Raw genomic sequence first — 12,428 nt, 5'->3', positions numbered from 1 at the left:
GATGTCCCCTGTGGATCCTCCGCAACATTTGGCGCCCGAACAGGGACCCTCAGATCAGCACTTTATCGTCTCTACGAGAATTTCTGGTGCAGCTGAACCGACGAGGGAGCGGAGGAGCCGGCCGAGAGTGTTCCTGCTGCCCCGGCAGGATGGCATGAGCTTCAGCTAAGCTGGGACATGCGTAAGTTTGAATCTCGCCCTGAGCTGGGAAAACGAGGAGACGCGCGAAAGCTTGAATCTCGCCCTGAGCTGGGAAAACGAGGAGGCGCGCAAAAGCTTGAATCTCGCCCTGATCAGGTGAGCAGCCGGAGAAGGAGATGGGGTTGGACAAAAGGCAGGAAGCAGTCCTAAAGCTCCTTCGTAATTTTCTCTCTGAGAGAGGACTGAAATTCGACAATTCTGTGTTAAAGGGGTTGCTTTTATGGGCCTGGAAGAAAGAACTTATCCCGAGTGTAAATGTCGCATTTGAAGAAGCGACCTGGGATAATATAGGCAAGGTGCTGTGGGACGCTACTAGCTGCAGGGGGGGTAAGGTAAAGGAGATGAAAAAATATGCAGAGCACTGGAAGGTAATTCGGGACATGCTGGAGACAATGAGGGCGGACCGGCAGGCAGCCGCCGCTCTCTGCGCGGCGGTGACCCCCTCTGCTGCCTCCACGGCTGCCGCGTCAGCCTACCCCGCTGGAGTTGGGGGGACATTCTCTACACAACTATCTCAGCCCCCCCAACATCCATTTCCGTTAACGCTGAGATGCCTGCACAGACACAGCCTTTGCCTATACCCAGCCAGGCCGCTGGTGCCGAAAAAATTCCCCCATCTGTTACTCTGCAAGAAACAGGGGAATTAGGGGGGGCCGATTGTTGCCCGACAGATCCGAAGCCGACAGACTCGGGGGTGACTAATGCGGATAAACAGATTGCGGGGGAGAGGGAACCATCTCCATCGGGTAGTGCGATGGAAGAGCTGAGGGAGGTGGTGAACCAATTACAAAAACTGACAGTACGGTCGGAAGAGCTCCTGAGGGAGGTGGTGAACCAATTACAAAAACTGACAGTACGGTCGGAAGAACCAGAAGTGAGGGAGAAACGGTCATCCTCCCGAAAGGATGAACCGAGAAGGCAAGAGAACGAAGATTCTGGCCCTATACGAGTCCCGCTCCCTCTTCCCTCCTTCTCACCACCCCCTCCGGCACCTCCCTCGGCCCCTCCCCTCCCGCCCCCTCCACCGCCCCCTCCCGCCCCCTTCTCACAACCCCCACCGGCACCTTCCTCGGCCCCTCCCCCGGCCCCTCCCCTCCCGCCCCCTCCACCGCCCCCTCCCGCCCCCTTCTCACCGCCCTGTCCGGCGCCCCCTCCCTCCTCCCCTCCCCTCCCGCCCCCCCCTCCGCCCACTTGCAGCGGCGCGTGACAGCCGGCCATGGAGCGGCCGCCGCCAGCCGCGGCCGGCCCCCGGGCAGAACCATCCGCGCCCCCGCCCCCGCCCTTTCATCCATCCCGCCTCTCGGAACCAGAGACGGTGAAACCAACTGCGCCCGCGATAGGCGCGAAGTCGCCTGCAGTAGCCGCTGCAGAAGAAAGGCAGAGACATTGGAGGGGAGTAATAAAAGATGCCATTATAGAAGGGACTATGCTCCAAGCATTCCCAGTTATTGCACTAAATGGACAGAAAAAATGGGAGGCGTTTGACTGGAAGGTCATTGAGAAATTAAAGAATGCTGTGAGTCAGTATGGAATCAAATCTGCGTTAGCTCACCGAATACTGCAATTCATTTTTTCTGCTGATACGCTGATACCTCAAGATATTAAACAGATAGCACAGTTGGTTTTGGAGCCCTCCGAAATGCTAGTGTTTTTCCGACAGTGGGAGACGCTCTGTGGTCGGGAACAAGCAACACCACGACAACAAACAGATCCCTTATGGGGAGTAACCACGCAGATGCTGATGGGTACTGGACCCTTCGCATCAGGGAACGCTCAGGTACAGTGTATCACTGAGGTTCATCATCTATCACAGATCTTGGCATATCAAGCTTTTCTTACCATACCAGACAAAATGCGAAGCCATACTTTTACTCAGGTGAAACAGGAGCCTAACGAACCTTTCGCACAGTTTATTAATAGACTGCATAGGGCAATCTATGACCACCCTGACATGAACGAGGGCATGAAAGAAAAGATGTTCAAAATGCTCGCTTTTGAAAACGCTACTGAAAAGACACGCAAAGCATCGTGCAATTTGCCAAGAAATGCAGCCGTCGTTGATATGCTAGAATACATGGATCGAGCAGTGGACTCACAGAAAACAGCCTATGTTGTCGCAGCTCCACAAGGAGCTACAAAGAAGCACAAGGCCAGTAAGACACCCTTGGTCAAGTGTTTTAACTGTGGCAAATGTGGACACATTAGGAGCAAATGTACAGCTTCTGCTAAGAAAGATGACAATACCACCAAGAATATAGGAAGAAGGGAAACTTTACACCGACCGCGAAGGCCCCTCGCGCGACGACGCAAACGCAAGGGGCTTGGGCTGCGAGCCCTCAGGCAGCCTCGCAACCACCAGATCCGCCACTGCAGGAAGCTCTGGAGTGGATGTGGAAACCGCAGTAGACATTACGTTGGTGGATGCAGGGGTACACTTGGTGGATAGCAACATAAAGGGACCACTGGGGCTCGGGCTTAGTGCATTTGTGATGGGACGATCTTCAACAGCTCTAAAAGGAATTCTGGTAGTCCCAGGGCTTATTGATGCAGATTTTTGTGGGCCTGTGAAAATTATGATTCATGTTTTAATCCCTCCTGTTTCTATTCCTAAAGGTACCAGAATAGCACAATTAGTTCCATTCAGGTCGTGTGTTCCAAACCCAGGTGAAGTACAACGTGGAGATGGTGGATTCGGCTCCACAGGGAAACCACAGGTATACCTTGCCATGGACATAACAAAAGGTACACCAGAAAAGGTAGTGCAATTGGAAGGGCCTGACGGAGTTATCATCAAGAAGCTGATGACAATCGATACAGGAGCTGATGTTACAATTATTTCACGATATATTTGGCCTCCATCATGGCCATTGATCAATCCAAATTTTGGCATTGCAGGGATAGGGGGCACACAAGCCACCTTAGTAAGTCAGCTACCGATTACATTTGTGTTCCCCGACGGTGAGCACGTTACGACACGTCCGTATGTCATGACTACCCCAACTGAATTGTTTGGCCTCATAGGCCATGATTTATTGAGCCAAATGAAGGCAATGTTAGTGACCCATCCTTTTTAGGAGCAGTCACTGAGGGGCAGCCAATCCTGAAAATTAGCTGGAAAAGAGATGAGCCTGTTTGGATTGATCAGTAGCCGCTAAATTCTGAAAGGCTGCTAAAAATACAAGAGTTAGTTGAGGAGCAATTGAGAGCGGGACATGTTGTTCCCTCTACTAGTCCATGGAATACACCAATATTTACCATTCCCAAGAAAAGTGGGAAATGGAGACTGTTACATGATCTCAGAGCTGTGAATGCGGTGATGCACAGTATGGGAGCCCTGCAGCCGGGTTTGCCGTTTCCAGTTATGCTTCCAGAAGAATGGGATTTGTTAATTATAGATCTAAAGGATTGTTTTTCACCATTCCCTTGCACCCAGATGATGCTGAACGGTTCGCCTTTTCGGTACCATCGATTAACAAGGCAGAGCCCTATAAGAGATACCATTGGGTCGTGTTACCGCAAGGAACGCGCAATTCCCCCACGATGTGTCAGGTGTATGTGGCCTGGACATTAGAGCCTGTAAGAAAGCAGTTTCCTCAGTTACATTTTGATAGCAGGAAGGAACTTGCCACAGGATGAAATTTTAACTCAATTACAGGACATCTTAAGCCATCGCGGAGTAATAATTGCTCCTGAAAAGGTGCAAAAGGCAGCACCTTGGAAGTATTTGGGGTGGCACATAGATGATGGCAATGTTAGAAATTTCAACGGTGCATGATGTCCAGAAGCTTGTGGGAGATATCCAGTGGGTGCGGAATCTTTGCGGTATCACTAATAATGATATGGCCCCTCTGGTAGAAGTCTTGGGTACGAGCGCACGTGCAGATTGATACCTATCCTGCTGCCATGTGGGCCACGGCACAAACTGGAGAAAAGGCCTTACATATTGAATGACATCTTCATGCTTCTTTTGCAGTGCTGGGTGTGCCTAAAGAAATTAAGACGGACAACGGCCCAGCCTATGGTTCTACACGATTTGCTTGATTTTGTAATTTGTGGGGAATTCACCATGGTACGGGTATTCCACATCTTCCCACAGGACAGGCTATTGTCGAACAGGCCAACCAGATCCTAAGGAGCATGCTGCAAAAACAAAAGGGGGGAACCCAGGGCTTACTCCCAGAGGAACGATCGGCCAAAGCCTTATTTGTGCTAAATTATCTTAGATTAACAGGTGATCACAAAGACCCACCAATGGTAGTGCATCATGCTCTTTTACAGGCGGAAAGGACGCAACAAAGTACAGGCATCATGGTAATGTATAAGGACCCAGAATCCAGGAAATGGTGTGGACCAGCAGAAGTAAAACTTACTGGGAGAGGGTATATGTGTTTGCTTACAGATGGAGGCCTTCGCTGGATCCCGGCTAAGTGGGTCAAGCCATGGCTTCGCACTGATGCTGGACCCGGAATTGTCTCAATGGCAACTGGGACGGCACCGGCGGGTGCTGGAGCCACTGGTCCGACAGATTCTGACTAATAGAGTATTACACTTTAGAGGACTAGCGGACATTGAGTCCTTCAGAGAGGTTTTTAGAACAGCGTGCCTTATTGTATATAGAACTTGCTTTAGGTAAAAAGTGTGCTAAGCATAATTTGGTTAAACATAGTGTGATTACGGGAAGACAGTGTGGGGTAAATGTAAAAGTTAGTTAAAGCCAAAATTAGGGGTAAGGTCTATTTCCATTAATAACTTGGGAACGAGGTTGATTGTGTTTCCACAGATACAAGCCCATGACGGACTCCTGTTGAATTTGCACGACCATCATCATCTGGAGCATCATAGATGGTGTGGCAATATGAATACCACCTCAGTCAAAAACTAATGTATAGGTCACCTTGGCTAACATAACAGGTCAAGATTCTCTGTGCATTGCTACTGCATCATAAAGCCCACGAACCAATAGACAAGATGGCTATGACTCGTGCAGCGCGCCTGGCCAGCGAGCGCATGCATCATAGGTTGCAACCGAGGCGGATTTTGGCACCCGCTGGCCACGTGTGCTGAAACCCGTTCCTCTGCAAATGTATAAATACGGGGATTTTCCGAAGAGCATCGGGCTGGTGTACGGCGAGGCCATTGTTGCCTCTGTGGGGACGCCCACGGAAAGCTGGCACTTAACGATTGCTGGGCTGAGTTCGTGGAGCAAGATGGCACAAGAATGTATGGATGGTTCATCTTCCTCATAGTCCTCATGGTCTGGGTTATTAGGGGTAACGGGTTGGCTCAAAGAATTATGGGCATTATTGTAGTTATTGTGATTTTAGCTATTGTAATAATTTTACCTTGTTCAGCTTGTTAAGGAAAAATGGCATCCCAAGTTATTAAGCAAGCCTGGATTTCTCAAAAACAAAAAGGGGGACTTGTTGAGGATTTCTTGGCTGAGCGAGGGCATGTGAGCAATCCAGCCGTTAGGTGGGAACGAAGCATAAGTTTACAAAGTGCTGGAGCGGACAAGGACGCTGTGTCCTTGTACGCTGGGAAAAGGAAGATAAGAAGAGCCTGACAAACAACACCTGGATGCTGAAGAATGAGATAAGTAACTGCTGGACACCTCGTGAAGAAGCTTGCACAGCCACTAGAGGATAAGATAGTGTCACGTGAACCGGGGTATTGTACCAATTAGAGTATTGTTTAAGGCGCGTGCACAAGCACATAAGATATATATCTGTGTCAAACGTTGTAGTAAATGGACTTCACTTGATCACATTAGTCTGTGTGTGATGTCCCCTGTGGATCCTCCGCAACAGGGCGAATCAACACAAATCGAAATTTGACAAGGAAGGTAACCTCTTACAAATGGGTGTTTCTCTCTAACTCTTTAAAGAAAACTATTACGCAGCCTTTAGAAATTATTGTGACTGTGGTACAAAAAGCATGGTCACGCACTCAGTGTCTCATTGGTTTTGATCCCGATACATTGTATCTTCCTTTTTCAAAAGAAGATTTTGATTACCTTTTTGTTCAATCACAATCACTGGAAATCGCATTGGCTGACTTTACGAACAAAATTTTTCTCACTGCCTAAATGTAAGTTACTGCAAAACCTTCATACATTAAACATCAAACCACAGGCGATAGTATCAGACACTCCTATTGTTAATGCTCGTACCGTTTTTGTAGATGGCTCTGGAAAAACAGGAAGAGGTGTAGTTGCCTGGCTAGATAATGGACTATGGCACGCATCTGTTGTTCTGTTACAAGGTTCCACGCAGCGTGTGGAATTACAGGCTGGTTTACACACTTTAGCTTTATTTCCATCGGAACCACTCAATATTGTTTCTGATTCGGAATATGTCGTACGTGTTGTACAGCAATTACCAGGATCTTACTTAAAGGAGATAAATGATGAAGACTTATTCAACAAATTTTTGGAATTGCAAACTCTTTTAAATAAAAGAGCTTATCTTTTGTTTATTTGTCACATTAGGTCGCACACTGTGCTGCCAGGACCTTTGACTAAAGGAAATGCCGTGGCTGACTCTTTTACTGTTGGCACGGTGCAATTCCACTCTGCCGTGGCCTCTCGTTCCTTTTTTCACCAAAATGCTGCAGCGTTGCAAAAGATGTTCAATTTGACAAAAGCACAGGCTAAAGATATAATTCGTTCTTGTCCAGATTGTCAAAGAGTTGCTTCTGATGCAGTGAGCATTGGAGTTAACCCACGTGGTTTACATTCTAATGCCATTTGGCAAAGTGATGTTACACATGTATCTGCCTTTGGCTCCTTGAAATTTGTGCGTGTTTCTATTGATACCTTTTCCTCTTATATTTGTGCTACTGCTCATTCTGGAGAAAGGGCACGTGATGTTCAACGACATTGGTCGCGATGCTTTGCAATTATGGGGGTTCCTCAAACCATTAAAACTGACAACGGTGCAGGCTATGTAGCTAAATCTACTCAATTATTTTTGCAACAGTGGCAGGTATCCCATGTGACAGGAATTCCACATTCACCTACTGGACAAGCAATAATTGAGCATGCGCATCATGCTTTAAAGTCCATGTTGCATAAACAAAAAAGGGGGAATATGCCACCACAAGAACAGCTAGATAATGCTATGTTTACTTTGAATTTTTAAAATCGCTCACCAGACTTAATGGCCAGCACAGCGATAGATCGGCATTTTAAAACTCCTGATTCTATTTCACACAGACCTAAAGTACTGTATAAGGATCCTTTTAGTGGCCCTGGTTGGAATGGACCTGTGGAACTAATCACGTGGGGGCGAGGGTATGCTTGTGTTCTTCTTCCCACAGGAACCAAGTAGATTCCAGCTAAACATGTGAAGAGGAGAAACGAATGAGGAGGAAGCGGTGCATTGAGAATGAAAAAGCTATCACGTGGGGACATTTGAAGAGAATGCAGCAACAAGCTAGCGTGATGATGCAACGTGTATCCTACTCCAAAGAATACCTTTTTTAGCATACCTGGCAATAGTGGCCAGCAACAGTATTGTAAGAATTCTGATCCTTTTTCTTTACATAGTCACCATGGCTCAGGCGCAACATTTTCATTGGGCCCATGTTGCTGACCCTCCCTTGTTTAGGCCAGTAACATGGTGGGATTCAGAGATTCCTGTCTCTAGTAATGACACAAAATGGACGGGAGGGGTAGAGTTACTACCTCCTGGCCCACTAGAAGAAAAGAAAGAATGGATCCGTGTCAATGACACACATACTTATTATTTCCTGAAATGGTCCGAAGGAGGATTGTCTCAGCCAGTATTACAAGCTCAGTATAATAATAATACTGGACCCTTTTTTCATGAAGTCATGGGTGATAGGTATGCCATTTATAAAACAACAAATAGCTCATGGTGATTATCGAAAGAACAATTCCTTGTATAGTTTGAACCTGAGACACAGAATCACAAAGATTGGGTGATGATATGTACTTCACATCCTTATGTTTTTGTAGCAGCCCAATCTGTAGATATTGCTTTATGTAACCATGCTTTTGAAACTAATCTGAATCAACCTTGGTATTTTAGCTGTTTTACTCATAAGAATATATCTGAACTAAATCTTACAGTAATCCTGCCAATGTGACGTCGTGCTGAATTGTGGATCCCTGTAAATATGACCAGATCGTGGGAAGGGGAATCAGGATTAAGTCAATTATCAAGGCTTTTAAAGCGGACAATTAGTCACCCAAAACAATTTATAGGATGGCTAATTGCCTTTATAATATCTGTAGCGTTCGCTACATATCAAGGTGCCGCGATTAGATCACTGGTCGGCCCGGACCAGGGGAAGAGACAGATAACACACACAGTGTGAGCGCCAACTTCCGCCTTTTATTGCGCAGTTAATTCCTTTTATACTAACAAGGGTAGGCGGGATTACAGATACATCATAGGGCTGCGACTAACCCTCCATCTTTCCGTGACATCGCGAGATCTTCCGAACGCCATACCCTACATCTCCCCCTCCCTATGACTAGCTAGCTTCTATGGTTATGAACAGTTCTACGCAAAGAAATAACTGTGTAAAGTACTATGAGCATAAGCATATTTCTACAACTAAGTTGAAACACTGTATCTTAAACACACGTAAATGTCCCATTTACCTTGCAGAGCAAGGCGCTCCTTCACAGAGAATTCACACAAGTGGTAAATGGAAAGTTAAGGCTGGGAAAGAATTACTTCTATTACTTTATAAAGTTTATCGTTGGTACGCTGATGTTAAGGCTTACTGTCTGGGGCATCCAGATTCCCGGCTGTGAGCGATTCTGACTCTTCTGTTGACACTTGTTCGTACACAATGTTTTCAGCTCCGTCTCTGACAGCCGGATCCCATAAAGACACGTATTGATGGGCTCTGAGAGGGATGTCATCTGGATACACATCGGGCCCCCCCAATTGGTTTTGCATCCACTGCCAGAAATTTGTAGCGGATACCCAAGGTGTCACAAGCCAGGAAAGGATGACAGCGATCTGTAAGGAAAAAACACTCAAACACTACGAGGTTAGGGCAGGACGAACCATACGACTAGGGACCCATTTCAGTAGCCCTTCAGGCATCTGTACACGGGCGTACCCTCGCCCGAGACAACGCAGCTCAAACGGCCCATCCCATTGGCGTGTCTGAAGGTCACGCACGCGGACCAACGGGTAGGGGCCTTTCTCTTCCGTGCTCGTAAAATGTCGTTGCGCCGCCGTCTGCTCCAGGTCCCCTTGAACTGTCTGATTTAATGAAGTTAACGCAGTTAACAGAAGACGCTGCGTACGGAGAACAGGTGAGTTATCCCATAACCAGGAGGGCTCTGCCTGCTCCCCCTCCCTAAGCCAATCGAGCAGGGTCTTTAAGGTTCGATGTGCTCATTCTACAATGGCCTGGCCTGTGCTATTATAAGGGATGCCATTTTTCCTTAACAAGCTGAACAAGGTAAAATTATTACAATAGCTAAAATCACAATAACTACAATAATGCCCATAATTCTTTGAGCCAACCCATTACCCCTAATGACCCGAACCATGAGGACTACGAGGAAGATGAACCATCCATACATTCTTGTGCCATCTTGCTCCACGAACTCAGCCCAGCAATCGTTAAGTGCCAGCTTTCCGTGGGCGTCCCCACAGAGGCAACAATGGCCTCGCCGTACACCAGCCCGATGCTCTTCGGAAAATCCCCGTATTTATACATTTGCAGAGGAACGGGTTTCAGCACACGTGGCCAGCGGGTGCCAAAATCCGCCTCGGTTGCAACCTATGATGCATGCGCTCGCTGGCCAGGCGCGCTGCACGAGTCATAGCCATCTTGTCTATTGGTTCGTGGGCTTTATGATGCAGTAGCAATGCACAGAGAATCTTGACCTGTTATGTTAGCCAAGGTGACCTATACATTAGTTTTTGACTGAGGTGGTATTCATATTGCCACACCATCTATGATGCTCCAGATGATGATGGTCGTGCAAATTCAACAGGAGTCCGTCATGGGCTTGTATCTGTGGAAACACAATCAACCTCGTTCCCAAGTTATTAATGGAAATAGACCTTACCCCTAATTTTGGCTTTAACTAACTTTTACATTTACCCCACACTGTCTTCCCGTAATCACACTATGTTTAACCAAATTATGCTTAGCACACTTTTTACCTAAAGCAAGTTCTATATACAATAAGGCACGCTGTTCTAAAAACCTCTCTGAAGGACTCAATGTCCGCTAGTCCTCTAAAGTGTAATACTCTATTAGTCAGAATCTGTCGGACCAGTGGCTCCAGCACCCGCCGGTGCCGTCCCAGTTGCCATTGAGACAATTCCGGGTCCAGCATCAGTGCGAAGCCATGGCTTGACCCACTTAGCCGGGATCCAATGAATGCCTTGATCTGTAAGCAGACACATATACCCTCTCCCAGTAAGTTTTACTTCTGCTGGTCCGCACCATTTCCTGGATTCTGGGTCCTTATACATTACCATGATGCCTGTACTTTGTTGCGTCCTTTCCGCCTGTAAAAGAGCATGATGCACTACCATTGGTGGGTCTTTGTGATCACCTGTCAATCTAAGATAATTTAGCACAAATAAGGCTTTGGCCAATCGTTCCTCTGGGAGTAAGCCCTGGGTTCCCCCCTTTTGTCTTTGCAGCATGCTCTTTAAGGTTTGGTTGGCCCGTTCGACAATAGCCTGTCCTGTGGGAAGATGTGGAATACCCGTACCATGGTGAATTCCCCACAAATTACAAAATCGAGCAAATCATGTAGAACCATAGGCTGGGCCGTTGTCCGTCTTAATTTCTTTAGGCACACGCAGCACTGCAAAAGAAGCATGAAGATGTCGTTCAACATGTAAGGCCTTTTCTCCAGTTTGTGCCGTGGCCCACGTGGCAGCAGAAGAGGTATCAATACACACATGCACATAACTCTTTGCACCAAACCACATGACATGGGTGACATCCATTTGCCACAACTGCAATGGCAAGAGACCGCGTGGGTTAACCTCACAGCCCAGGCCCAGCCCTTCCTTTTGACAATCGGGGCATGCTTTAACGATACCTTGGGCATCAGTGAGTGGTAAGTCAAATTGCTTTGCTAACATCCTAGCAGGTTGGTGCAAGAACGCATGTGATTGCCGTGCTTGTTGAAAATGATTCCCTGGAGGAGGCTCCCATGCCGCTGCAACCAATTGGTCAGCTCTGTCATTTCCCGTTTCTCATCTGCATGTGCGCTCGTACCCAAGAGTTCTACCAGAGGGGCCATATCGTCATTAGTGATACCGCAAAGACTCCACAGCCACTGGATATCTCCCACAAGCTTCTGGACATCATGCACCGTTGAAATTTCTGATGTTATTTGAACCTTCTGAGGTTTAAGATTGCTAGCATCTATGTGCCACCCCAAATACTTCCAAGGTGCTGCCTTTTGCACCTTTTCAGGAGCGATTATTAATCCGCGATGGCTTAAGGTGTCCTGTAATTGAGTTAAAATTTCATCCTGTGGCAAGCTCCTTCCCGCTATCAAAATGTCATCCATATAATGATAAATAATTAACTGAGGAAACTGCTTTCTTACAGGCTCTAATGCCCAGGCCACATACACCTGACACATCGTGGGGGAATTGCGCATTCCTTGCGGTAACACGACCCAATGGTATCTCTTATAGGGCTCTGCCTTGTTAATCGATGGTACCGAAAAGGCGAACCGTTCAGCGTCATCTGGGTGCAAGGGAATGGTGAAAAACAATCCTTTAGATTTATAATTAACAAATCTCATTCTTCTGGAAGCATAACTGGAAACGGCAAACCCGGCTGCAGGGCTCCCATACTGTGCATCACTGCATTCACAGCTCTGAGATCATGTAACAGTCTCCATTTCCCACTTTTCTTGGGAATGGTAAATATTGGTGTATTCCATGGACTAGTAGAGGGAACAACATGTCCCGCTCTCAATTGGTCCTCAACTAACTCTTGTATTTTTAGCAGCCTTTCAGAATTTAGCGGCTACTGATCAATCCAAACAGGCTCATCTCTTTTCCAGCTAATTTTCAGGATTGGCTGCCCCTCAGTGACTGCTCCTAAAAAGGATGTGTCACTAACATTGCCTTCATTTGGCTCAATAAATCATGGCCTATGAGGCCAAACAATTCAGTTGGGGTAGTCATGACATACAGACGCGTCATAACGTGTTCACCGTTGGGGAACACAAATGTAATCGGTAGCTGACTTAC

At 47.1% G+C, this 12,428-nt stretch overlaps 1 long non-coding RNA gene across 1 annotated transcript in view; it reads left to right on the top strand.

Annotated features, from left to right (window-relative positions):
• LOC138683452 (uncharacterized) overlaps positions 1-12,428 on the top strand; it is a 117,695-nt gene that overhangs the window by 35,466 nt on the left and 69,801 nt on the right. The window contains exon 2 of the long non-coding RNA XR_011322979.1: positions 2,815-2,915. This is a non-coding gene — a long non-coding RNA (uncharacterized lncRNA). The remainder of the gene's footprint in view (positions 1-2,814; positions 2,916-12,428) is intronic.

Source organism: Haliaeetus albicilla, chromosome W (assembly GCF_947461875.1).
Source record: "Haliaeetus albicilla chromosome W, bHalAlb1.1, whole genome shotgun sequence".
Taxonomy (NCBI): Eukaryota; Metazoa; Chordata; class Aves; order Accipitriformes; family Accipitridae; genus Haliaeetus; species Haliaeetus albicilla.
Note: the sequence above shows the minus strand (reverse complement) of the source record. Positions and strands in the feature narration are given on the sequence as shown.